A 10,083-nucleotide genomic window follows, 5' to 3' on the forward strand; every position below is an offset into this window, starting at 1 on the left:
CCCTATCCCACAAGATGCCTCAGCACTGGAAGTGCTGTGTCCCAGCAGCAGGGATGGAAGAGTCCAGGGGTGCAGGGCATGCTGTCAGCTGGGCCGCTGGGAGCTGAGGTTGGCCCGAAGCTCCAGTGCTGGGCCAGCTGGTGTCAGAGTTTGTGGCCTCTGCAGTGTTGTCCCCAGGCTGATGTCACAGACCCAGGAGCTGCAGGAGGCTCTGCCTCAGGGTGACAGGGTGGGGATTCGCTGCCCAGCCTCACTGATGCTCTGCCCACTGCCCAGTTGCTCTGCAAGCAGTCCTGAGGCTGGGTTTTGGTTTTATTTATTCCATTTCATAAAATATTCAAATTTGAAAAAAAGACCACAAGCCATAAAAATTACAAATACCCAAAGATATTTTCAGATAACAACATTTCCCTTTTGCTCCTGCTGGGCAGGGTCGCTGCCCTTTCAGCTCATGGTGCAGCAGTTTCCATTCTGAGGTGTGATGTTCTCAGGTCAGAACTGGACACAGGAAACTGTCCAAAATAGGGGCCTCCTAAGCCTGGTTCATGGACCACTAGCAAGCTCCCCTCCAAGGTGAGCGTATGCAAATTCACTGGTTGTATCCCTTGTCTTTATAGAGCTTGCTGTGCAACTAAAGATTGAGTCCTGAGTGATCCCACTGTGAATCCCAAGTCCTGCAGGGAGACATGCCAATATGAGCCATATTAGTAAAAGGATCTAGTAAAGGTGTCAGCATTTTAACCAGTGAGAGAATTGTGCACCACAGCTCAGGGTGGGCTCAGAGGGCAAGGAAACCTTCGGTTTCCTGGGAGCAGACGAGGGTTAATTTTTTCACCTGGAAGAGCTGCATCTTCCCAAAGAAGGAATAGCCTCTGAATCTCTCCTGTGAGCTCTGGAAAACATTTTGAAAAAATTTTTTCTTCTTCAAATAAAGAACTCATTAAGTTTTCTGTTCCTCTGAATCCCCGTGCCTCCCATTCCCAGAGGCATAATATTGAGCCTAATCACCAACTAGAACAACTGAGGCCTTTATTTTGGTGTAAAGCTGCATGAAAAAAGAAAGTCCCCTGTGTATGCAGCTGTAACACTTGCATAATTGTAAGAAATATGGAGAAACTCACAACTGATTTCCAAATCCGCGTCTTCCTTTTTCCTATAATGAGTGTGATGCATAATTTACACAGGCAAGAAAACCTACAGAGCTGATTATTTTTTTTTCTTTCTGTTTGTTTTCATTCAGTTGCAGGAGGGCTGGAACTGCAGAAAGCTGAGATAAGAGCCCTACCCCTTCCTTGGCGTGGTGAACGCGATATGAAGAATGAAGAGGAACTCAAGGTACAACCACGAGGACTTAGCGAGGTCTTTCCTGCAGCTATCAAAACCAAATATGTCTCGTCTGTTTCCTGTCTTGAAAAGGAGGAGCATGAGAGCCATAGTGCGAAACACTCAGTGATGTTGGGGGCAATCACAGCCTCAGCCACTGAGATACTTGCCCACACCCATGACTGTGGCAATAAACTGCTGACTACAACCAAGATTATAAAAATTCCTCCCTGGATGCCATAGACACGTCGACAGTTTTGCATATGTTGAAAACTCCCTGGCTAATGACATATTTCCTCCTTGGGCTGACTCATGAGCTGCTCCTCCTGGTTGCTATGAAAGTTGGAAGCACTTTAACACTGCCTGCCGCAAGTACATTTCATGAGAAGAGAGGAAAATCTCAGTCTTATTTCTGGATGCACAGATTTGACCCTTTCACTTCTGCAGTCAGTAAGCTTTACCACTTTGACACTTATTAAATAGCTTGTTAGTTGCAGAAGCAACGACAATAAAATTTGTGCGTACAATTTAAAGCAAACAATCTCTGCTGTTAATCCAACCTTCAAGGTCTGAAGTAAACAACCACATTTCAAGGGAATGCTACTGAGAAAAGGAAAGGTCTGTTGGGTGCTACTTGCTTTTAAACATTGAGACAAAATGTTTAACAGCCTAAAAGCTCTAAGTCCCTCTTTGGTATGGGGAGATAACAGCTCCATTAATTAGATGATCAAATATCACTTTTATTAGTATATTCTTGCATTGGTCTGGCATAGCTTGTGCTTGTTTATGAGACATGTGACTCTCTTCTTTTGAGCATTTAAAGTATTCCAGTAGGTTATTTAACATAATTGTCATAATTCTCTAATCCACATATTTGCATCAATGTTGTGTGTTGGTTATGACCTGGTTCAGGGTATTTATCTGTGCTCATTTTCAGCAGCTCTCAGGGAAAGAATAAAAGGTCTTTTCACGATGTTCAAGTTTGCCACCATGTCAAACCTTGTTTTCTGTCCCTCACGAAGAGAGGTGAGACTCTTGAGTATGTATACTTGAGCTCATTCCAAGTTAGCACCATGCCAGCACGTGTGCAGAGGGAAAAGTGAGAGAAAAGAGACTGGATAAAGCTCTTGGGGCTGTTGACAGACAGACCAGCAGCCAACCTAGCTCCCTTGCCACTGCCTCCTGACCAGGAGCAGTTTATATGGGGATGGATAAGATCTTCCACTGTGTCTGCTTGCCCCAACCCCATGGCAGCTAAATCATCTTCGAGCTGTGATGGTCAGAGCTTACAGCCTGGGGGTTTAAGAGAAACTAAAATCACTGCTAATTCACCTTGAAAAGTGGGCTGTAGGCAGAGTGCTCGGGGGTGCAACCAGAGCCAGAGCAGGGAGCCAAGAGATGGTGTCAGAGCTCTGCCAGCAGAAGTTGCCTGGCCCTCGAGCCAGAGCCAGGCTGGTTTACAGGGATGTGGGCTGCCCAGATCAAAATCAATGGTGGATTTAAATCAGTCCTAGCATTTCACAACACAGCGTCTCCCTGTAGCTCCCTAATGCAGGGCCCATACACATTTGTATATCATACAGCTCCTTCACAGCCTGCAGTACTTTCAACACATAATATACATGTTTATCTCAAAGCAGGATAGACACCAATTAACACTGCTCATTAATGAGGGCACAATCAACTTGCATAACCTTGAACCACTGAGTGCACAAAGTGATGTATGAATGAGAGGTTAACTGCAGATGACAGCTCATTTCTTTTTGCTCTTCTGCCCAGAACATCCTGCCAATACACATATTATAAATAACATGTTCTTGTGATGGTAATGGGGGGGACATTTCAGAAGCCATCATTGCTTCTTTGTTTTAGGAGTTATTACATGACATTTGGGGTTTCTGCCTTAATACCAGCTATTACCTTCGCTGCTTCCCCCCCAGGATCTCCTCTGCTGGTACCCTTGACTGCAACCCAGTTCTGCTTTCTGAATTAGAAAGTTGAATGTGAAACGGATTAACATAAAACCCTACAGAAAAGGGCAAGTGGCATTTCTGACGTGCCTGAGACACCCGTGCCCATGTGACTCACAGTTCATGACTCGTGGAGTGATGCCATTCGTAAGTCATAACTCACCCACACACCCCACGTTAGACACTGCTTTTCCATGAAAAATGCTCAGCCAGCGATAAAACCCCGTTAGCATCGCGCTACCTCCGCTCTCACACAGATTATGCCACATCAGTGTTCTTTCTGTGGGGAATATATTTACTTGCTGTAAGGAGCCATCTAGTGAGGGTTTACTGCACATAAAATCAAAGTAACTGTTTCTTTACTGTTTCCAGGCAATACCGAAAGAAAAGGCACTAATTTTTCCCCCTCTTCCCCCCCTTCCCGCTCCGTGTGCTCCTGCCACACTCGAGCCACAGCTAAAGCAAACAGCTTGAGCAGGTGAGGCTGTGTGACTGAACACTCATTCCTCTGGCTATCCCTTTACAAAAGACAGGGAGCACATGTGCTCACCCTCGCTCAGCTCTGCTCACCGGGGACCCACACAGAGTCAGGCACAGTCCCAGAGGACCTGCCTTCTGTGCTGGCACGAATGAAAGTGAAGTGTGTGGGTGGAGAATACAAGGAAGGGCCATGCTAGGCAGAAGTGAAAGGCCTTAAACTTGGTCCTGTTTTAGTGTACAGGGAACTGAAGAGCAGAGCCAGCCAGTGAAGTGCCTTTTGTCACGCGACGGCATAGCTGGGAACTTAATTGACAGAAGGCTGGGCCAGAGCCTCAGTCAGCAGACAGATAAAGAGAGTGGCGTTTGAATGGTGGGCGCTTCTTGCTAGTTTGCTTTTTTTGGTTTGTTTTGTTCTTTAAAGAACAATTAACTTGTGCAGATAATGTGAGAGTAGAGTTGAGAGTGTCTGTGTGCTGCAGAAATCTGAAGTTACTGCTCCTGGAGCATCAAAAGCACGGATACATTGCAAACCCATATTGTTAGGAATTGTACAGTCTACAGAAGGGACCAAACATACCGAGTTAAATATTAACAAGACAGGAAAATGACAGCAGTTCTTCTGGTTACAAGTAAGACTTCTAACTTCAGGTTAGAATTAGGATTTTGTGTTGTGCTGTGAAACCATACCCAGGGAGTGCAGCTGGGTGAAGGGATGGGGTGCAGGGGTAGCATCACCTGTTTTGGTTGTTCTGAATCAGTCTCCAGACTAAAACTGAGCAGGCAGTGGGGTGTCCACCACGGTGTGCCTGGGATGCTCCACAGCAGGTGACATGCTGGAGTCTCCATTGTGACGTTCCCTGCGGAGCCTCCTCCAGCCCCTGCAAGCCTCCTGGGGTGGGAGTTTGCAAGCAGCTGTGCAGCACTTTGAGCAGCTTTATGCTGTGCTGGCACTGGAGTAATCCTCCCCATCTCCTGCCTATCTCCAGCGCTGGTTCTAAGGAGGCAGCTTTTCTGCCCCTCGATAGCTCAGCTCTGTGCTCCCCCACACTGTTTTCAACCCAGTTCCCCTTGGCACAACTGGCCAGCCCTCAGTGGGAGAGCACCGAGACACAGCTTCTCCAAAGGGCTGGAAAAAAATGGGCATCCAGGAGGAAACAGACTCTGAGATGTCTGACACTGTGATACCAATAAACAGGACAGTCATTTTTCATAGCTACACTGCATATCAGGATAGGGAAAGTAATCCAACTTTTATAAACAAGACTTTATTCTACAAAACCCAGGCACTCTCTCATGTACAAGAAAATGCTCTGAATTATGAATGCCTGCCATTTTACAATAACTATTCCTTGCTTTTAAAATTTTTTTTCTTGAAAATGCAATCTATTTATTTTTTATTTTTTTTTTATTTTTACAATGAGGAAATCCCTATTTTTAGTCAGTGGAAATTATTTGACTACATCAATGATTAATAGGTTTAATGTAATAGCTGCAATGGAAATTTAAAAAGCAAACACACCAAACAGAGCTAAATGGATTTGTTACAATGATTTCATTAGGGATTTTTAAAAGTTTGCTTTATACTTGCAGCTTGTTGCCAGAAAGAATTCGCTGAATTCAGTCAAAATGGTTTGTTCTTTGTCTGTCCGTGGTCACCATAGCTACCATTTCAATCAGTTAACATATGTGGTATTATTTTGTTCCTTTCTCTTAAACTCTGTTCACAGATGCTGTCAAGATTTTCCTTTGTACATATCTGATCGGTTCATGCCAGGTTTGGCTCCGTGCCTTTTCAGAGGAGAGCCTCTATGATGAGGACAAGGTGGTCAGGCACTCGATGCAGCAATGGAGACAGGATTAGAAGCTGGGATGAGGGTGGATCCTACTCCACTTAGGCATGGGATCCGTGAGAAACACCTCGGGAACGCGTTGTCAGTGGTGTATCTTTTTTTCTGGAGAGATAGGTATTCCCTGGATGTGCAGTGGCAGCTCCTCGGCTGCCATAAATCAGTATAAATGCATTCATTTCAGTGGAGGTGTCGCGTCTGCTGGTAGTCAGGTCCTGTGATGTTGCTCATTACACAGGTTTTGGGTAAGGAGCCAAGAGATGAAGGGAGGCACAGCTACAACATTCTGAATAAATAAGTAATAAGATTGTACAGTCTCTATTCTCTTGCTTTTTCCAGTCTTAGAAAAGGTTCAGGTTGCCAGTGAGTATGGAGGTATATCCACTCTGTGCTATAGAGGGGATTGGAATATATAGTGGAGATCAGATTATCCACATTTAGCATTTTAATTGGCATTGAGTGAGGGAAAAAGTCAGTTTTCTCTACTGCTGAATGTGAAGATGATTGAGACGGCTTCATTTTCTGTCCAGCTGTGAAGCAGGCAGGTAAATATATTGATGTACATATGCAGTGCAGTTTATAGTGGTGAAGCCCTAAGAGAAATCAGACAGTCTGGAAAACATACAATTTTCTTTCACAACAAAGCACTCACAGTAGAGAGTAAAGTTAAGGTGAGTCTATATATTTATACTTTTAATGGTATAAAAGCATTTGTTTAAAGCTCTGTGGCTCTGATTTTTCAGAGCTGCTGAGCACCCTGCTCTCTGATTTCTTTTAACTGGAGATGTAGGTTTTCAGCAATTCTGGCAGCCAGGCCCCCTCTACTAATGCCTGCAGAGAGTAGCTGGAGAAAGTGTGAGAAACATTATTGTAATTAGGGGCTAATTCTGCCTCTCCTTCCTGCCTCTCAGTGCAGATGAAAGAGTGCCTGCGAGTCATGTTATGTGCATGGGGAAAGGGAATTCTGATTACTGGCTCTGGCTCCCCAGGGGCCGGGATGCTCTCCTAGCACAACTCACAGTAAGTCACATCTGCATTTCCAGTATAAGGCCCATTTTTAAGGACTCCTAGTTTGGCTATAAAAATTCACTTAGCATGCATGAATAGAAACCAAATTGACAAGATAGACCATAACTGCTCTGAAAGGGCCATTAGTCCCTGTCGTATGAAAAATCCACGCTTTAAAAAAGCGAGTGTTGTTCACATTTGCACAACAGGCTGTAACTATTCCTTCTAAGTCATTATAGCCTGTATGGAAATAATAATTTTCGAAATCACTATTGATACCACAGGAACAGAAACAGCAGGAGGCAGACGCCTGTGCTTTATATTAATCCAGAGCCCTCCAGGGCCTCTGAGCAGGTTGGGATCAGTTTAAACACTCGATTTACAACAACGTAACCAAGAAAAGGTAGACCACAGAATAAAGATTTGGTCTGATGTCTGAGTTTGGTTTCTGGTCATCAAGTGAATCCCAGTGGTGCAGTGGCTGTGAAAGGGTACCAGCAAGTTGTCTGTTGAGAAACAGTATCCATCCCCTGTGCCCAGTGTTGGTAGGGAGGGGAAATGCATCTGTCTTAGGTGCATTCAGTGAATAAGGGAAAAGCTTGGGGCAGATAGGAATGTAGCTTTCTTTTTAATCATGATTTTAAGAGGTACTACGTCATGTTATTTTCTAAAATTGTTTCTTTTGGTTTGTGGTAAGTTCCTCACTTGACGCTAAATAGACCTTTCATTGATTTTTTTAAATTTTCTTTTCCCCGTTTTCATGCTTTGCAGGTTTTCTTTAGACAAACACAGTGAAGGACTAACCTTGATTTCTCTCTTCTCCGCCTGAGATCACTGGCATTTGAGATTTCCAGATTATATTTGGACTGAATGGAAAAGAGAGTGAACAATAAAAGGTTGGCACTAGAGTCCTGGTGAGCTGTGCTGCCTTAGGGGTGTGTTCACAGAAACACTGGGCCTGAGCCTTCTACTGGTTTTATAACAAAGGGAATTTCCAGGGATTTCAGCAGAGTGATCTTCATGTACGTCAGAATGATGCGAAAGACAATTTTCTCCACTCCCACATACGTGTATGGACATACCAACCTGCACAGTTTTACTCTGTTACAACAGTTTGCTTGGACCTAGGACTATGAGTTTCGAGGGGAATTTCAGATTAACTCAAATAATTCCCTTTCCCATGGGAATGTCAGTGGTTAGAGGCCCTTCAGAATACCCCTGGCTGCATTTCCCTAAGATCACCCTATGTCATGGGAAGAGATTGAGCTGAATGGTGGAGTAAAGGGGGCTATGTTGGCAGGAAGTCAAACTGGGGTTTTTTTTGGTAGGATTTCAGGAGCAAGCAGCTGCCTCTCAGCTGGACGTCTCTTCCCCATTGCTGGGATTGCCATGATAGCAGCAAGACATGAGGGGGACTCTGAGGGAGGCCTGGCTGAGGGACTTTGCTGAGATTGCAGCCCTGGGCACCATCGTGGGAGGGTGCAGGTAGGGAGGTGCCAGCCAAGTTGCAAAGGTAGGACACCTCTCTCTGAGCAACCTTTTCAGCTTCCACCTCTGTTGCTGTGGACTGCAGCAACATAGAAAGCTGCCCTCATGGAGATGCTTGACTAGAGGAGTTTTCCTGATGGATACGGGGGATGTTTCTCATACTTGGCTGGCCTTGCCATAGCAGCATCCTTCAAAGGTAATGCCACAGCACTGCAGAAGTAGCTGCTCCTGGGGAAAACTACTTCGCTCACTCAAAAAAAAAAAAAAGGAAAAAAAGTTGATTTTAAAACTGAAGTGCAAGGGACTGTATTCCTTGCAAACCTCTTATAATGAATATCTACTGTTAAATCTTTGTCCCACTAGGTCTTGTGACAAAAGAGCTCCCCAGAGGGATGGTGTGCATTTCTTTTTCAAAATTGCCAGTAAGGAAAATTATGTTATTTGACTCCCAATCACTCTAAAAATTATGGCAGCTGTCCCCTGCAACTCTATCTCCCCTTACAGACTTTAGCATTGTGCCTCACTGCTGAGATGGTGATGATGGAGACAAATGAAATGCAAATTTATAAAAAGAGAGGAGTATCTTCCCAGATAAGTGCTGTGCCACCTGCAATCATCCCTACAATTAAGTGGTTCCTTAAAAGGAAATATTGTTTCCCCATTTGTTTCTTTAAGGAGTAATGAATCTCTTCATGCCATGTGTTTCTCTTCAAATATGGAGATTAACTTAAACACAGAGCTGAGTGGGGCAAGCCCATCAGCTATCTGATGCTTTTTACTCTGATTTTGCTGTGTGCCTCTTCCTCATCCTCAGGCAGGTAAAGGTCCCTGTCCTACCTCATTCAAAGTTTGTCTTTTTGTGAGAAGGCACCAGTTATGGAGGGATTAGTACCACCAGAGACTAGCACCTGTCTCACCTCCTCTCACTGCTGTCCCTTCCCACTTGCTCCTCCCGAGCTCTTCTCCAGGGCTGATCAGGGCTGCAGGATGGGGGTCAGAGAGGGGCTGCCCACTCTGGGTGCTGCCTGCCCCACCCTGGAGCCCTGCTGGCTGGGCAGGTGGGGGAGCTGAGGGGGAACAAGGCTCCTTGACAGCCTCAAATCTAACTAGCTGAGAGAAGCTCCCAGGAGGAAAGGGAGGAAGTGGAGTCCTGCCAGAGCAACACGTGGTGACAGGGAAAGCCATACAGCCCAGGAGTCAAAACCCTGCTAAGGGGATGAGCACAAGAGCATGGACAGATGGATGACTCCAGCTTCACAGGCTGTGAAATAGCCCCTAGCATTGACGCTGAAACAAACCCACTAGCGTCTGTGTCCATACTTTGCTGGGATAGACAGCGGGTTCTCTGCAACTCTGCCTGTGCCAAGATATCGTGTATTTGTCCCACTGGCATTGTCAGCCTCTGCCTGTGCAGGATTTCAGTCTCATCCTCTCCTTCCTCCCAGGGCCAGCCCTTTAGTGCCTCTGCTCCGGGTCAGCCTGGAGCTCTGCTTCAGGCCAAGACATGGTTTCCTTGGCTGCTGTAGCTCCCCTGGTCCTGCCATGCCTACCCTGCAGCTGCCAGCATCCCTTTTCCTGCCTCCCGCTGCCGATCCAGCCCCAGCTGCCTCTCTGCACCCTCTCACTCCCATCACAGTCCCCCCTGTATTTTTTCCACTGGCCTCCCACTCACTACAGGATATGAGCCATTCTCTCCAGTGGGAAATAAAAGTTTGGATTAAAATTTGCTATACTATTCCTTCTCTAAAAGCAACTTTCAGGCTGAAAGGTTCCAAGGACAAATTTCCAAAGGCTCACAAGAGATTTAAGGACAGATTTTAAAAGTCTTTTAGTTACATTAAAGTGAAATTAGATGCCCCTTGGGGTTTTTTCAGCAGAAGGAGGTGTTTTTGAAATGTGCACATGGTGCCTGTTTCTGTCTTAGGCTTGTAAATGCTTCCAGAGATCTGGGGTTTGAACACCCAAGT

General features: G+C 45.4%; 1 long non-coding RNA gene across 1 annotated transcript; it reads left to right on the top strand.

Annotated features, from left to right (window-relative positions):
- The first annotated feature begins 244 nt into the window (after positions 1-244).
- On the top strand, positions 245-3,445 carry LOC114062328. Its single transcript, XR_003572349.1, has 3 exons — positions 245-573; positions 1,241-1,335; positions 3,264-3,445. It is a non-coding gene; the product is annotated as an uncharacterized LOC114062328 (long non-coding RNA).
- Positions 3,446-10,083: the final 6,638 nt, after the last annotated feature.

The sequence above is a fragment of the Empidonax traillii genome, unplaced genomic scaffold (assembly GCF_003031625.1).
Source record: "Empidonax traillii isolate 1590-97213 ecotype Southwest subspecies unplaced genomic scaffold, ASM303162v1 scaffold398:size1781980, whole genome shotgun sequence".
NCBI lineage: Eukaryota > Metazoa > Chordata > Aves > Passeriformes > Tyrannidae > Empidonax > Empidonax traillii.